The sequence below is a fragment of the Phyllobates terribilis genome, unplaced genomic scaffold (genome assembly GCF_046119375.1).
Source record: "Phyllobates terribilis strain yellow unplaced genomic scaffold, ASM4611937v1 Scaffold_108__1_contigs__length_5656254, whole genome shotgun sequence".
NCBI classification, from domain to species: Eukaryota; Metazoa; Chordata; class Amphibia; order Anura; family Dendrobatidae; genus Phyllobates; species Phyllobates terribilis.
The window spans coordinates 2405710-2422221 of record NW_027362868.1 but is presented as its reverse complement, the minus strand read 5'-3'; the positions used below and the strand labels follow the sequence as shown (position 1 = coordinate 2422221).

The 16512-nt window shown below is 42.4% G+C and overlaps 4 non-coding genes across 4 annotated transcripts; all 4 read right to left on the bottom strand.

The window, feature by feature from the left end:
• Positions 1–735: 735 nt before the first annotated feature.
• LOC141200842 (U2 spliceosomal RNA) lies at positions 736–925 on the bottom strand. The gene has a single exon (XR_012272548.1). It is a non-coding gene; the product is annotated as a U2 spliceosomal RNA (small nuclear RNA).
• A 6183-nt stretch (positions 926–7108) lies between these two features.
• LOC141200834 (U2 spliceosomal RNA) lies at positions 7109–7297 on the bottom strand. Its single transcript, XR_012272542.1, has one exon. It is a non-coding gene; the product is annotated as a U2 spliceosomal RNA (small nuclear RNA).
• Positions 7298–9697: 2400 nt separating this feature from the next.
• On the bottom strand, positions 9698–9894 carry LOC141200847 (U2 spliceosomal RNA). Its single transcript, XR_012272553.1, has one exon. It is a non-coding gene; the product is annotated as a U2 spliceosomal RNA (small nuclear RNA).
• Positions 9895–16290: 6396 nt separating this feature from the next.
• Positions 16291–16481, bottom strand: LOC141199626 (U2 spliceosomal RNA). The gene has a single exon (XR_012271374.1). It is a non-coding gene; the product is annotated as a U2 spliceosomal RNA (small nuclear RNA).
• Positions 16482–16512: the final 31 nt, after the last annotated feature.

Genomic DNA, 16512 nt, shown 5'->3' with positions numbered 1-16512 from the left:
TATATAAAGGCTCAGAGCCTATTATGACACGCGCAGCCAGCGTTCCATTGCCACATTCCGTCTACTGCAGGCGGGATACCTGGATGGCTGAATGTCACTGAGAAGCTCACAGAGACCGCCATAAGCAACAGTTTAAAAGAATGCCACAGACTAATCAACCAAACTTTTTGGGTTGGTTTCTCTTTTATAGTCTGCAGGCATTAAATGAAAGAAGTCAGTGTTCCAGCAGAGGGAGACAACGTTTCAGAAAAGGCATTGTAGCAAACCAAAAAAGAAATTTTAAGCGCAGCAGAGTAACCAGCTCACATACCTGTTAGCTCAGGTGAGTTTAAAAGGCTGCTGTTGATAACAAGGGCATTTGCTAAATAGATGGTGTGTGTGCAACAATATACTGAAAGGTCAATTATATTGTGCAGCTTATCTCACCACCTGTAGTTATTTAGGTGAAAGCTCCAAAATGCTTGCCTAATATGTGTGTTTATCCAAAAGGAAGTATAGAGGGAGAGCTAGATAGATAGCATTGCATTACATTACATTACATGGCAATGCAATGCACAGTTGCTGAAGTTGAACCAAAATGAGCTTGTCATCTGGCTTCTGCAACTTTTAACATGAAAAATCCAATGAGGAGAAGAAAAGCAAAGCCAAAGAGTCCATCCCAAAATCCGACAAACAAGCAAAATGAACAAAAAGCATTGAATTCAATTCTTTCTGATTTTAGAAACTGCATTAAAGAAGGGGTGCACCGGTCCTGGAGATACTGCAATACCAGGTCAATGCGTGGAGTTGACAGAGCAAGCTCTTTTTCCATCTCCCTGTTCTAAAAATCCATTTAATATATGGTCCCCAGATAGGGGACGTATCAGATATTAAACTGATAAGAACAGATCAGGTTTCAACATAATTTATTAAGTGCGTAAAAGATGGTTTACAATCAAAAACAACAACACAAACAGTACATTATTAAAACACAGAATTCCACCCATAAAAACCCCATATACGATTAGCATCCCTCCTCCCAATACATTTGACATCCCTCAAGTAATAAATATACATCTGGCTAAAAGCAATTTTAAGACAATCCTTCACAGAAATAGCATCACGTTTAAAAAGTAAAATATTGCGTGCCTTCCAAAGGGCGTCTTTAAAACAGTTAATCATACACCAACATATACAATACTGTTGAGGGGTCGGACATTTAAAAAGGCCATATAAAACATATTCATGGTTAAAATCTCTTAAACCGCAAGTCCATTTTAAAAGAATCCCAACTTTGTGCCAAAGTTCCTGTGCAAATGGGCAATTCCACATAAGGTGCAAGGTGGTTTCGTCATTAACACATGAGTCTCTGGGGCATTTGGCTCTGGCCACCAGGCCTCTCCTGTGTTGAAACTCTCTGGTGGGGAGGCACTGGTGGACCACCATCCATGCGATGTCCTTATGTCCATTTGCTAAGAATTTCCCGAAGACATTCTTCCAAACTTGCTTCGATCTCTCTTCTGAGAAATTTACTATGGGGGTCACATCTTCATTCCTCCTCAGAAAAGATAAAAGCTTCTTGCGGTCTTTAAAAATGTCCATATTAAAATCACCAAGGCTATAAAATCGAACAGTCTTTTCTAAGATTGCTTGGTGTTTGGGGGGGCATAGTAAAACAGGGGAATTCAACGACAACTTAAACCATCTTTTAAAAATCATCCCACAAGTATATTTTAAAAAATAACTTAGCGCACTATTACCATTAAAATGTTTGAAACAAAAGCAGAAATAATTTAAATACAAATAAATATGTAAATCGGGGACATCCCTTCCGCCGTTCATTTTATTCTTCCTCATTATTTCTCGCCTTAATTTTTCCATTTTGGAGTTCCATAAAAACATAAAGATCATCCTAGTCATTTTTTTAATTAAAACATCAGAGGGGGGGTACACCATAGCTATATACAGTATGAGGGGTAACAACACTGATTTTATAATTAAAATTTTCCCCTCCATTGTTAGGGACCTCAAACCCCAAAATGATATTTTCTTTGACATTTTTTCTATGACATTCTCCCAGCTTTGAGTTCCCACATTCTCCTCGTTAAAAACAACTCCAAGAATTTATACATTGTCTCGTTTTATAGTGAGCTGCGGGAGTTGGGCGGTGTCCCAGGATCCCAAAGTCAGACATTCAGATTTATTTAAATTAAGTTTAAAACCGGATGCCTGGGAAAAAAAATCAATGCGCAACACCGCCCTCCGGAGGGAAGCAGGGTCCACGCACACAACCGTCACGTCATCCATGTAGCCAAAGACTCTCACATCACTGCCACCTCCGCCTGGAACAGGAACCCCTCTAATCACTTTGTCTTTCCTTATTGCGCTCAGCAGGGGCTCCATGGCGCAGATGAACAGGATGGGCGACAAGGGGCATCCCTGCTTCACTCCGGACTCAAGGGGAACTCCATCTGTTAAAAAGCCATTAAGAGAAATTTGACTAAAACAATTTTTATATAAAATCTTAATACAATTTAAAAGCATATTAGGGATACCCATTCTTTTTAAAACTCTAAAAAGAAATCTATGAGAGACTCTATCGAAAGCTTTTTCAAAATCTAGGGCTAAAAGAGCTACATTTTGACCCCGGTCTCTGGAATACCAAATTACATCCCTTAATACGTTTAAAACCTCTGAAATACTTCTGCCTGGTACACTACAAACCTGCTCAGGCTGGATTAGTTTGGCAATGACACTCCTGAGCCGGTCTGCAACCACCTTAGCAAGTACCTTGTAATCAACATTTAGGAGAGTTATGGGTCTCCAATTCGCTAGAGTACTGCGGTCACCTTTTTTATATATCAAAGACACCACTCCTCTCCTCCACGAAAATGGCAACTGTTCACAAATAAAAACTTCTTTAAAAAGCATAAAAAGGTCCTCTTTTAAAATGTCCCAAAAAGTAAGGTAAAATTCTACAGGTAGTCCGTCACACCCAGGTGCTTTACCCTTAGAGAAACTTTTAAAAACATAAAATAATTCCTCTAAAACAATATCGCGCTCTAAAAACTCCTGGTCTGTAAAATTTAACTTAAAATCGAGATCATTAAGAGCATCAGATAAAAAGGACTCATCTATACACTTTTTACTAAAAAGATGCTTATAAAAGTTAAAAGTAGCATTCAACATTCCCTGCATAGATGTTTCACCCTCTAGATTTGTGATCACTTCTCTTTTATCCATGACTTTTTTGAAGAAGAAGCGAGAGCACTTCTCCCCCTCCTCCAAGTGCTGCACTCTAGAGTTAAAAATAATCTCTTTCCCCTTTGTGTCTATGCAGTTCTGAATTTCAGTTTTTAGGCTAGCAATATCATCTCCCACCTCCACCCCTAGCTCTTTGAATTTAAAAAGTGTTTGTAGTTTGGTGTTAAGATCACTAAAACATCTTTTTTTCTCTCTAGCTTTACGTCTCCCTGCTTTTATAAAAAACATTCTGACTTTTTTTTTCAAATTTTCCCACCAGGTTACCATAGGGGCATCAGAAGGTTTTTGTCGCCGCCAGGCTTGATAGGCTTTACCAAAGTCTTGTCGAATCAGAGGGTCCTCCAGCAGGTATGTACTTAGACGCCAGAGGCCCCTGTTGACCCTCTGTTCATCCCGGTATTCTAGATGCACCTCCAAGCCCTTATGGTCAGAAAATATATTTGATGTTAAAACACATTTAACAGGGTTAAAATCATCTGATAGGAAAATAAAATCGATCCTGTAGGACACCCCTCTTCCGGACCACGTATAACCAGGGTCCGTCGGCAGGAGTGACCTCCACGCATCGCATAATTTAAAATCAGTTATAAAATCTTTCAATAGATGACATGACTTATCCAATTTGCGTAAAGGGTCACCCCCTGCTCGTTGTTCACTAGCACAAAGACAATTAAAATCACCCCCTACGATCAGGGGAGATGACCCAGTACAGTACAATGGCAATATCCCAAATAAATTAATTCTCTCTTGCTTATCAGGGGGAGCATAAATATTCATTACACGTAGGGTAAAACCATTAAATTTAAAATGCACTAAAACCACTCTGCCTGGTACTATTTCTGTGACAGCATTTATAGTAATATTTCTCCCACGACAGAGGAAGCCCACCCCCGCTGACTTGTTGTCATTGGAGCCAGACCAGATGGAGGGCCCCAGTCTCCAATCTGTCTTGATATCATTATAATTTAGTGCATGTTGTATCCCGCATTCCTGTAATAAACATATGTCAAAGTCAGTGGTTTCTAAATACTTGAATAGAGCAGCCCTACGAACTGGGCTCTTTAATGACCTCACATTCAGTGAGACAAGTCTTAATGTGGGCATTCATAGGTCAGGGTGGTGGATCTTCCATGAGGACACCTGACTCAAAGCCCTGTATATCAAATTGCTCCAGGACATCCGGGCTAGAGGACCCAAACGACTCGATATTCTGTGAGCCGGCGGTTGCCCCCTCGTAGGTCACGGTTCCCAGCCACATTCCAGGAGACGCTGGGGCTTCGACATTCCGTCTCTTTTTCGGGGCAGACTCCACTAGGTCACTGGTGCAGTCCTCCTCTTCCTCCACCTCCTCCAGGGGGGGAGACTGGTCCATCAGGACAAGATCAGCAACACAGATTTCCTGATGTTCGCCACCTAGAAGCAAAGCCCCCTCATCTGGCTGGCTAATCGCCCTGGAAGATCCTGAGGCCATCGCTGCGTGGTCCCCTGTAGCCAACCGCACAGGGGCACCACCCTCCAGCCCAACAGGATCGGTATCGGGAACCATCGATACGGAGGATACCCTCCCAGAAGGAGGACCCCCCCGCTCCGGTCCATGCGAGGTCCGCCCATCGTTAAGGGACTTCGATGCAGGTGCCGCCCCAGAGGGGCCTCCGGCTCCCTGCTCCATCCCAGCCTTCCCGCCCTTCGAACCGCCCTCCGACGCCGGCCTGCCAGTGAAGACCGGTGGGCGCATCGGCTCAGCTTCAGAAGATGCAGCTTCTGCGTAGGTCCTGGTCCTGGTCCTGTTGGGGCATCCTCGGAACATGTGCCCCGCCTCACCGCAGAGATTACATTTCCTCCCAGCGGGACAGTCCTTCATTAAATGTCCGTAACAGCTGCAATTATTGCAGCGGTCTACTTTCCTGCCCGTGCAGGACGTTTGGGTATGACCCATTTGTCCACAGTTCCTGCAACATACTGGCATTCCAGGATAAAATAAGTAGCCTCAGCTCTTACCGATTACGAAGGTTGAGGGAGGGTGTAGCATTCCTCCCACTCCACTAAGGTCCCTCTTTAGACGGGCCATATACCTTCTCTTGCCGCACCAGAAGCCTACCGCGTTCTTCACAGTACCCAGGTATCTCAGATCATCACAATAGCGGGTAAGGTAGGTCGAGATGTCTGCAGCTTCCACAAAGGGGTTCGGGAAATGCACCACGATGGGGATCTCGTCATAAGCATACAAGAGACAAAAGGTTAGTCCATCCAATTCATCTAAGTAGTTTTTCTCGTTTACCTTTTGTACGAGTTGCTGACAGCATCCCTGGCTCTTGAAGGTGATGGTGTATGTCCCCTTGTACTCGTTGCCCTGGAAGCAGAATATGTCTTCCCGCCGAAACTCCAGAACTCCAAGAAGAATCCTATGGCAGATGTAGTCCAAATTCTTCTCCATCCTCGATGCTGCTCCAACTTCAATCCTCACGGTGTTCCGCATCCGGGCATCACCCGATGAATATGTGAGCGTTGCCGGCATCCTTCACTCAGGAACGTACCGACTCTTCTCTCTGAAAGGCGCAAGCCTTCATGGGATCTCTTCCCGTTGCTCCCGGACTAATCCTTCCTCCCAATAGCAGCAGGGGGGTTAAGTCCCTCCGAAGAGGAACGATCCCCCCAGGCCGAGAGAAAGGGTACCAAGAGCACCTCACAGGCAAGACCACACAGGTAAACCTGATAGATCGTGCCAAAAGGCCGAGAAGCGATAACCAGAATTGGTTTCCGACTACGGTGCCACCCAAGGATTCTGAAAAGTCCATTTGTGGAGATGGCCACCTGGACTCCCGTTAAGAAGACATGCTGTCAACCTCTAGATCCCTCACATGCCTGCACTTTTCGGCTTGCTGCTGCTGCAATCCACGCGTTTTAGATCTGCATAACTCCACCTCTTTTAGCACAGTACCCTCAACCCCCGGCTGTTCCCACCCGCCTCAACACCGTTGGAAGGGAGGAGAACCAATTAAGGCGGGGGGGGGGGGGTGGAACGAGCAGCTGTCTACCCTTAGCAGGAGGGTTGCTGATTAATTACCTCTCCTGCTGCTGCTGCTGCTGGCTGTCCAGCAGCAGACTGAAGGTGGCTGCTGCTGTGCGCAGGTATATAAAGGCTCAGAGCCTATTATGACACGCGCAGCCAGCGTTCCATTGCCACATTCCGTCTACTGCAGGCGGGATACCTGGATGGCTGAATGTCACTGAGAAGCTCACAGAGACCGCCATAAGCAACAGTTTAAAAGAATGCCACAGACTAATCAACCAAACTTTTTGGGTTGGTTTCTCTTTTATAGTCTGCAGGCATTAAATGAAAGAAGTCAGTGTTCCAGCAGAGGGAGACAACGTTTCAGAAAAGGCATTGTAGCAAACCAAAAAAGAAATTTTAAGCGCAGCAGAGTAACCAGCTCACATACCTGTTAGCTCAGGTGAGTTTAAAAGGCTGCTGTTGATAACAAGGGCATTTGCTAAATAGATGGTGTGTGTGCAACAATATACTGAAAGGTCAATTATATTGTGCAGCTTATCTCACCACCTGTAGTTATTTAGGTGAAAGCTCCAAAATGCTTGCCTAATATGTCTGTTTATCCAAAAGGAAGTATAGAGGGAGAGCTAGATAGATAGCATTGCATTACATTACATTACATGGCAATGCAATGCACAGTTGCTGAAGTTGAACCAAAATGAGCTTGTCATCTGGCTTCTGCAACTTTTAACATGAAAAATCCAATGAGGAGAAGAAAAGCAAAGCCAAAGAGTCCATCCCAAAATCCGACAAACAAGCAAAATGAGCAAAAAGCATTGAATTCAATTCTTTCTGATTTTAGAAACTGCATTAAAGAAGGGGTGCACCGGTCCTGGAGATACTGCAATACCAGGTCAATGCGTGGAGTGGACAGAGCAAGCTCTTTTTCCATCTCCCTGTTCTAAAAATCCATTTAATATATGGTCCCCAGATAGGGGACGTATCAGATATTAAACTGATAAGAACAGATTTTTTTTTAATTGAATGCGTCAGAAGACGCGACATAAATTAAATTCCATATGCATGGACAACAAAAATGTCGCCTACGCCTTCATCATCCGAATTCAACTTTTTTTTTTTTTTTTATAACAAAATTTAATAATAATACTTAATAAATTTAACAAACATAAAACACTCTTACATCAGCAAAAAAACCTTCCTACAAGACATTAACAATTAACTCAAAGCTTTTTTCCTTCCACGTCTTTTCCTACTCCAAGACCTGTCCCACATATCCCAGTCACTATCCAAAAAACCTTCCAACAAAATCTTTTCACCTTCAGCACTATCACATGTTACTTTCTCTTCTTTCTTGTCCTCCGACTTACGTCTCTTTTCTTTATCATTTTCCTTTAGTTCTCTCCTTACAAATATCTGCTTTACTTGTATCTCCTCTTCTCCCACAGCACAATCTTCAATCTTTACTCCTTCTAACAATGAGTCTTTACTTCTCACCAAATCTTGCTTCTTTTTCACAATTTCTTCTTTCTCTTTAACTACTTGCAACTCTCTCTGCTCCTCTTTACATTCTTCAAAACTCTTCTTGTCTTTTTCCATATAACAGAAACCAGTCCTGCCATTTATCACAATTTTTCCCATAACCAACTCTTCTTCTCTCTTCATCCATACTACAAATCGTCTTTTTCCGTTCCATACTCCAACTTTGTTCAAATAGTCCTTCTGGAACTTTACCAACACACATTTCTTCTTTAAATACTCCAGCACTTCCTCCATTATCACAAAAGGATCGTCCATACTTACTACCACAGTTCTTGGTTTTCCCAAAAAAAGTGGCTTCACTCCAACCTTCCCTCCATTCCAACACTTCAAGAAATGAAGACATTTCTCCTCCAAGCGTAAAGTCACATCATACATCTTCTTGTACCTTAGCTCTTGCATGCACAAGATATCCTTCTTTTCTACTGCTCCATATTCCTCCAGCAAATCCAGAACTTCTTCTTCCTCCAACAAACAGTCCATCTTCGCAGAAAAGCGTAAGCAATTCCACTTCATTACATCCTCCATCTTCAAGTCCTTCCACAATGTTGTCCCCACAGCTATGTGTGGGAACAGTTGCCCCCTACCGAAGTAGTGACAAGGGTGATCGCCTCTCGTTGCCTGGGGATTAATCCAACTTGCCAATAGCAGCAAGGGGGTGAAGCTCCCTCCGTTAAGAGAGAGCGATCCCCCAAGGCTAACAAGCCGGGTACCCCAGGCACCTCCTAGCCGAGACCAAGGCAACAACCGTTAGATCACTGCACTTGATCTTAGCCAAAAGGCCGAGAAGCGATAACCAGAATTGGTTTCCGACTACGGTGCCACCCAAGGATTCTGAAAAGTCCATTTGTGGAGATGGCCACCTGGACTCCCGTTAAGAAGACATGCTGTCAACCTCTAGATCCCTCACATGCCTGCACTTTTCGGCTTGCTGCTGCTGCAATCCACGCGTTTTAGATCTGCATAACTCCACCTCTTTTAGCACAGTACCCTCAACCCCCGGCTGTTCCCACCCGCCTCAACACCGTTGGAAGGGAGGAGAACCAATTAAGGCGGGGGGGGGGTGGAACGAGCAGCTGTCTACCCTTAGCAGGAGGGTTGCTGATTAATTACCTCTCCTGCTGCTGCTGGCTGTCCAGCAGCAGACTGAAGGTGGCTGCTGCTGTGCGCAGGTATATAAAGGCTCAGAGCCTATTATGACACGCGCAGCCAGCGTTCCATTGCCACATTCCGTCTACTGCAGGCGGGATACCTGGATGGCTGAATGTCACTGAGAAGCTCACAGAGACCGCCATAAGCAACAGTTTAAAAGAATGCCACAGACTAATCAACCAAACTTTTTGGGTTGGTTTCTCTTTTATAGTCTGCAGGCATTAAATGAAAGAAGTCAGTGTTCCAGCAGAGGGAGACAACGTTTCAGAAAAGGCATTGTAGCAAACCAAAAAAGAAATTTTAAGCGCAGCAGAGTAACCAGCTCACATACCTGTTAGCTCAGGTGAGTTTAAAAGGCTGCTGTTGATAACAAGGGCATTTGCTAAATAGATGGTGTGTGTGCAACAATATACTGAAAGGTCAATTATATTGTGCAGCTTATCTCACCACCTGTAGTTATTTAGGTGAAAGCTCCAAAATGCTTGCCTAATATGTCTGTTTATCCAAAAGGAAGTATAGAGGGAGAGCTAGATAGATAGCATTGCATTACATTACATTACATGGCAATGCAATGCACAGTTGCTGAAGTTGAACCAAAATGAGCTTGTCATCTGGCTTCTGCAACTTTTAACATGAAAAATCCAATGAGGAGAAGAAAAGCAAAGCCAAAGAGTCCATCCCAAAATCCGACAAACAAGCAAAATGAACAAAAAGCATTGAATTCAATTCTTTCTGATTTTAGAAACTGCATTAAAGAAGGGGTGCACCGGTCCTGGAGATACTGCAATACCAGGTCAATGCGTGGAGTGGACAGAGCAAGCTCTTTTTCCATCTCCCTGTTCTAAAAATCCATTTAATATATGGTCCCCAGATAGGGGACGTATCAGATATTAAACTGATAAGAACAGATTTTTTTTTAATTTTGCTATCCCCCACATGGGGATAAAAACCGTTTATTTAAAATTTAACAAATTACAGAAATAAAACCATTACATCCACATTACACTTTCGGGACTTCAAAGAAAAATAAAAATTCCATCACAGCAAATTTTACAAGACTTCAAATATTCCATAGGTTAAAAAGCCATTTGCCTGCCAACGTTACATTCTTTTTCCTGTCCAATAAATAGTATATGTACATTTCACTTTTACAAAATGCTAAAACATCATCTACTGGTAACATTTCATGTTTAAAAACAGCAATATTTCTAGCATTCCAGAGCGCTATCTTGGCACAATTCACTGTCTTCCACGCCATTATTTTTTGGTCCATTGTTGGGCATTCCAGAAGACCATATAACACTGATGCAAAATTAAAGTCCTTGAGGTCCACCATTTTCTCCAGCAGGGGGATTAATCTTCTCCAGAACTCTTTAGCAAAAGCACAAGTCCATAAAAGATGCTTCACTGTCTCTTCTTCTTGACAACCTTCTCTTGGGCAGATGGCAGACCTCACAAAACCTCTTCTGTACTGGAATGCCCGGCAAGGAAGACAGTGGTGTGCGCAGCTCCAAGACATGTCTTTCTGTACATTAAAAAGATAAGGGGCGTTAATCATTTTCCATATGTGTACAGTTTTGTCATCATCATAACGTTCAATATCACACAACGTCACATCAGTACTAATTTGTTTGAGTAGTGTCTTGCTGTTACATAGATCCCCTGTCTGTTTCTTATTCAAATTAAAATCAAGAATAATTTTCTTTAAAATCTCATAATGTGCAGGTAGGTTAAAAGCATAAGGAAAGGATAAAACCGTTTCAAACCAACCAAACCTTCTCATGAGAAAACCAGTGTTAAAACGCATAAAATAGGAAAGGTAATTATCTTTAAAAAGGGTTTTAAAACAGAAACAGAAAAAATGTATTAAAAGAAACTTATCTAAAACAGGGAAATCTTTCCCACCTTTAACCTTTGGCTTTGTCACAATTTCTCTTTTGAGTTTCTCCATTTTTGAGCCCCAAAAAAAGGTAAAACATACTTTTGTAATTCGTTTCAACAAATTTGTAGGAGGGGGGAACACCAAACTAAGATATAACAGGATAGGTAATATCACCATTTTTACAATCAGAACTTTACCTTCCATTGACAGCTTTCTCATATTCCACATGCAGATTTTCTGATTAATTTTCTGTGCTGCCGCATCCCAGCTATTAAAACCATTATTAGATTCATTAAAAGAAACACCTAAAATAGTAATGGAATCTGTAACTGCAATTGGTACATCATGTAAACTCATCCCCCCGACATTTAAAATATTACATTTAGTAAGATTAATTTTAAAACCGGAAACTGTACAAAAAGACTGAATTTGGCTTATCGTTTTTTGTATTGAAGGTACATCACATCCAAACACGGCTACATCATCCATATAGCTTACAACTTTAACTTGTAGACCATTCCCTCCGGGTAAGGGTACTCCACATATTTGCTTATCCCGGCGTATTGTACATAAAAGGGGTTCTATAGCACATATAAAAAGCAGGGGGGACAAAGGGCAACCCTGCTTCACCCCTGATTTTAAAACTACCTCTTTTGTTTTAAAACCATTAACTAAAATCTTACTCGTACAATCATTATAAAAAGCTTTAAGAGACAATAAAAACCCACCCGGAATGCCCATTTTTTCTAAAACTTTAAAAAGATAAAAATGAGACACGCGGTCAAAAGCTTTCTCAAAATCCACCGCTAGGATTGACATCTTTGTCTTTCTGGTTTTTACATCTTCAATACAATCTTTCACCAGGTTTAAATTGTCCCAGATACTACGCCCAGGTACCCCGCATACCTGATTTGCATGAATTACTTTATGTATCACCTTTTTCAACCGATTTGCACAGATCTTAGCCATAATTTTGTAATCACTATTTAAAAGAGTTATCGGCCTCCAGTTTTTAAGATCCGTTTTGTCACCTTTTTTGTATAGTAGTGATACCTCACCTTTCTTCCATGAGTTGAGTAAAACCTTATTATTAAAAACTTCGGAAAACAAATTAAACAAATCATCTTTTAAAATATCATAAAAACTTATATAAAACTCTATGGGGATACCATCAGGGCCCGGCACTTTACCATTTTTAAAACTCTTCATGGTTTCTAAAATCTCTTCCTCACATAGAGGTTGGGATAAAAAACTTTGGGCATCAGCATCTAGGGTGGACTTGATCTCCCCCAGGAAAGTGTGTATTAAATCATGGTCTATAGTTTTTCCATTAAAAAGATCATTAAAATAGACATTTACCTTATCCAATATAACGTTGATATTATTATCTCCATCTATGTTATCAATTATTGTTTTCGCCTGTTTGTTTTTCTTAAAAAAATACCTGGAACAAGTCTCATCCTCTTCTACGTGTTTTACCTTTGAACGAAAAATCAGTTCTTTTCCTTTTTGTTCCAACCACTTTGAAATTTCTCCTTTAAGACTCAATATATCATTACCTACATCCAGACCATTGTCTTTGAATTTGTACAATGTCTGTAACCTGATATTAAGAAAATTATAGATCTCAAACTTTTCTTTAGCTTTTTGTATGCTTTTCTTTATAAAGAAATCTTTAATGCTTATTTTCATTCTATCCCACCAGGAGCTAAAAGAAATATTGGGGTTTTTCCTTTTTCTACAGTTTACATAAAACTCAATAAAATCCGATAAAATTTGTGGATCTTTTAAAAGGGACACATTCAATTTCCAAGATTTCTTACCACATTTCTTCTTTCCATTAATCCTCACTCTAAAAGATAAAACCTTGTGATCTGAGAGAATATTAGTTAAAACTTCACATTTCACTGGCAGTATTTTTTCTGAACCTAAAACAAAATCTATCCTGGAGCTACATGTAGAATTGCTCCAGGTGAAACCAGCGTCTATAGGGCTATCCTTGTTACATTCTTTATACACATCAGTTAATTTACAATCATTTATAATATTGCTTAACATTCCAGACGTTTTGTCATAATTTCTACTCACGGAACCGGAGCGTCGGCTTTCGCCTTTTAAAATACAATTAAAATCACCTGCCAGGATAAAAGGTTCAGAAATGTTAATAAATAAAGGTAAAATTTCCAGCATATCAGCCCTTTCATTTTTATCAGGTGACCCATAAAAATTTAAAAACTGCCATCTTGTCCCATCAATAAAAGCCTTAACTAAAAGAATACGACCCGGTAAAATATCTTGGATAAAATCAATAGACACATTTCCCTTAAAAAGTATAACTACCCCGGCTGATCCGGTTGCATTTGATCCAGACCAGACCGATGGACCATGTTTCCACTCTTCCTTATATTTTTTGTAAGAAATCTTATGAGGGATATGACATTCTTGTAAAAAGAAAACAGAAGCTGTAAAACAGGTTAAAAAATGTAAAACAGTAGCTCTTCTGGTCTTGGATCCTATGCCTCTCACATTGAGGGAAACACCACTAATGTCAGCCATCATAACAAATGGTTAGGAAGAAACAAAAACTGGACTTTACCTATCCGATGGACGGATCAGACCACTTGGACTTTCACCAACGCCCTCTTCTGAATCCACCGTTATCAAAGAGTCTTCATCATCGGAGAAGGAACATTCACTTAAATTAAGACCCGACGCTACTGGGGTGTAGCTCGGAAGGATATTGTGAGAAAGGTTACACTGGGTCTCCATAGGCTGACCATTTAGGTCCTCGTCAGGTGGGTCTCCGAGAGGCTCCGCACTCCCCTGCTGACCCGCAGAGGGTCGTAACACAGGGGCAGGCTGCGCACATGGCGGAGCCTCAGAGTCCCCAGAGGCAGCCAGGTTCGGGGCCCCACCTGGGGCAGCAGAGCCCCGGGACCTCGGGATTCCAGAGTCTACACCCCCGTGAGGGGATGTATCCATCTCCTCCCTATTAGCCACCTCCACGGAACCATTCTTTTTCTTATTATGAGACCTCACCAAATGCCACGTACCGCCCTCGCTCTCGTGAGACCCAGTGGGAATTTTGGGCTCGGTGTCAGCCTTTTGGCGCTCTTTTTTGGCCTTACCGACCGCCCCTTTATGATCTTTCTCAGCCTTCCTTTTAGCCTCCTTATGGTCTTTCAGCCAGCTCCTGGGCTCCTGTGAGTTACCTGTCATTGACTCGGAGGGATTGTTACTAGTCGAAGCGCTCTTATCACCTCCCGAGGCTCCAGGTTGTTGTTCCTCCTCCTGAGGGGTGGTCTGATTGGCCCGTCCATTCCCGGATGTCTTGGACTTCTCCTTTTGTTTTTGTTCATCCTCTCTGAACCTGTGAGGGCAAGAAAAATAGAAATGACCAGGTGTCCGACAAAAAGAGCATTTTTTTTCATTTGGGCACTCCTTTGTGTCATGTTCAGTACTGGCACAATTTCTACAAGTGGCACCACAACTATCCTTAGAGTGCCCATAGAGACCACAATACCTACAGAAAAGTGGCATTCCTGAGAAAAAAAAATCCCCATTAGTTTGCCCTATTTTAAATCGAGCTGGAGGAAGTCTCACACCTCCAGGGAATTTAGGGTCTCTTTCACATTTTACTAAAAACTTCCATTTTGAGGTCCAGATGTTAAACTCATTCAACACTTTCCCAATCAATTTCACACTTTTAAAATAAACTGACAAAAAGGAAATAACATCTGGTGCTGTTATGAAGGGTGAGAAGATTTTCACAACCACCATCTTTACCTCATCCAGGACGTGCTCGATGATCTGAATCCCTTTTAGACCAGGGCTATTTTCTACCGACTTAACTCTGGACAAAACATCTTTGAAAATACCTTCGCCAGTAAAGGTTACATCATAATCTCCACGTCGAGGATAATCCTGGATAGAAAGGATTTCGTTGGTTCTGACGTGGAGCAGTTTCTCAAGCACGTCCTGGACTACATATCCCAGATTCCGCATATCGGAACCACCAGCCGTAAAGCGGACCCTTATAGTGTTCTTAAGCCTCGCATATAGAGGCACGAGGTTGGGGTCAACCTCCATGGTATGGCGCAACAAAATGCAAATTGCAACCGCCTGCAATCTGCGCCTTCAGAGCTTTGAGATAAAGCACCTGAAGGCTGGGGGATCGCTGCCCGTTACCCTAGGACTAATCCCTCTCCCTAATAGCAGCAGGCAGGTGAAGCCCACCGAAGTGGACGATCCTGCCAGGCCAAGGAGAGGGGTACCTGAGTGCCCTTCAACTGAAACCTCCTGCTGTGAAGCACTTGGTCTCAGCCAAAAGGCCGAGAAGTGATAACCAGAATTGGTTTCCGACTACGGTGCCACCCAAGGATTCTGAAAAGTCCATTTGTGGAGATAGCCACCTGGACTCCCGTTAAGAAGACATGCTGTCAACCTCTAGATCCCTCACATGCCTGCACTTTTCGGCTTGCTGCTGCTGCAATCCACGCGTTTTAGAGCTGCATAACTCCACCTCTTTTAGCACAGTACCCTCAACCCCCGGCTGTTCCCACCCGCCTCAACACCGTTGGAAGGGAGGAGAACCAATTAAGGCGGGGGGGGGGGGGGTGGAACGAGCAGCTGTCTACCCTTAGCAGGAGGGTTGCTGATTAATTACCTCTCCTGCTGCTGCTGCTGCTGGCTGTCCAGCAGCAGACTGAAGGTGGCTGCTGCTGTGCGCAGGTATATAAAGGCTAAGAGCCTATTATGACACGCGCAGCCAGCGTTCCATTGCCACATTCCGTCTACTGCAGGCGGGATACCTGGATGGCTGAATGTCACTGAGAAGCTCACAGAGACCGCCATAAGCAACAGTTTAAAAGAATGCCACAGACTAATCAACCAAACTTTTTGGGTTGGTTTCTCTTTTATAGTCTGCAGGCATTAAATGAAAGAAGTCAGTGTTCCAGCAGAGGGAGACAACGTTTCAGAAAAGGCATTGTAGCAAACCAAAAAAGAAATTGTAAGCGCAGCAGAGTAACCAGCTCACATACCTGTTAGCTCAGGTGAGTTTAAAAGGCTGCTGTTGATAACAAGGGCATTTGCTAAATAGATGGTGTGTGTGCAACAATATACTGAAAGGTCAATTATATTGTGCAGCTTATCTCACCACCTGTAGTTATTTAGGTGAAAGCTCCAAAATGCTTGCCTAATATGTCTGTTTATCCAAAAGGAAGTATAGAGGGAGAGCTAGATAGATAGCATTGCATTACATTACATTACATGGCAATGCAATGCACAGTTACTGAAGTTGAACCAAAATGAGCTTGTCATCTGGCTTCTGCAACTTTTAACATGAAAAATCCAATGAGGAGAAGAAAAGCAAAGCCAAAGAGTCCATCCCAAAATCCGACAAAAAAGCAAAATGAACAAAAAGCATTGAATTCAATTCTTTCTGATTTTAGAAACTGCATTAAAGAAGGGGTGCACCGGTCCTGGAGATACTGCAATACCAGGTCAATGCGTGGAGTGGACAGAGCAAGCTCTTTTTCCATCTCCCTGTTCTAAAAATCCATTTAATATATGGTCCCCAGATAGGGGACGTATCAGATATTAAACTGATAAGAACAGATACTACACTTGATCTTAGCCAAAAGGCCGAGAAGCGATAACCAGAATTGGTTTCCGACTACGGTGCCAC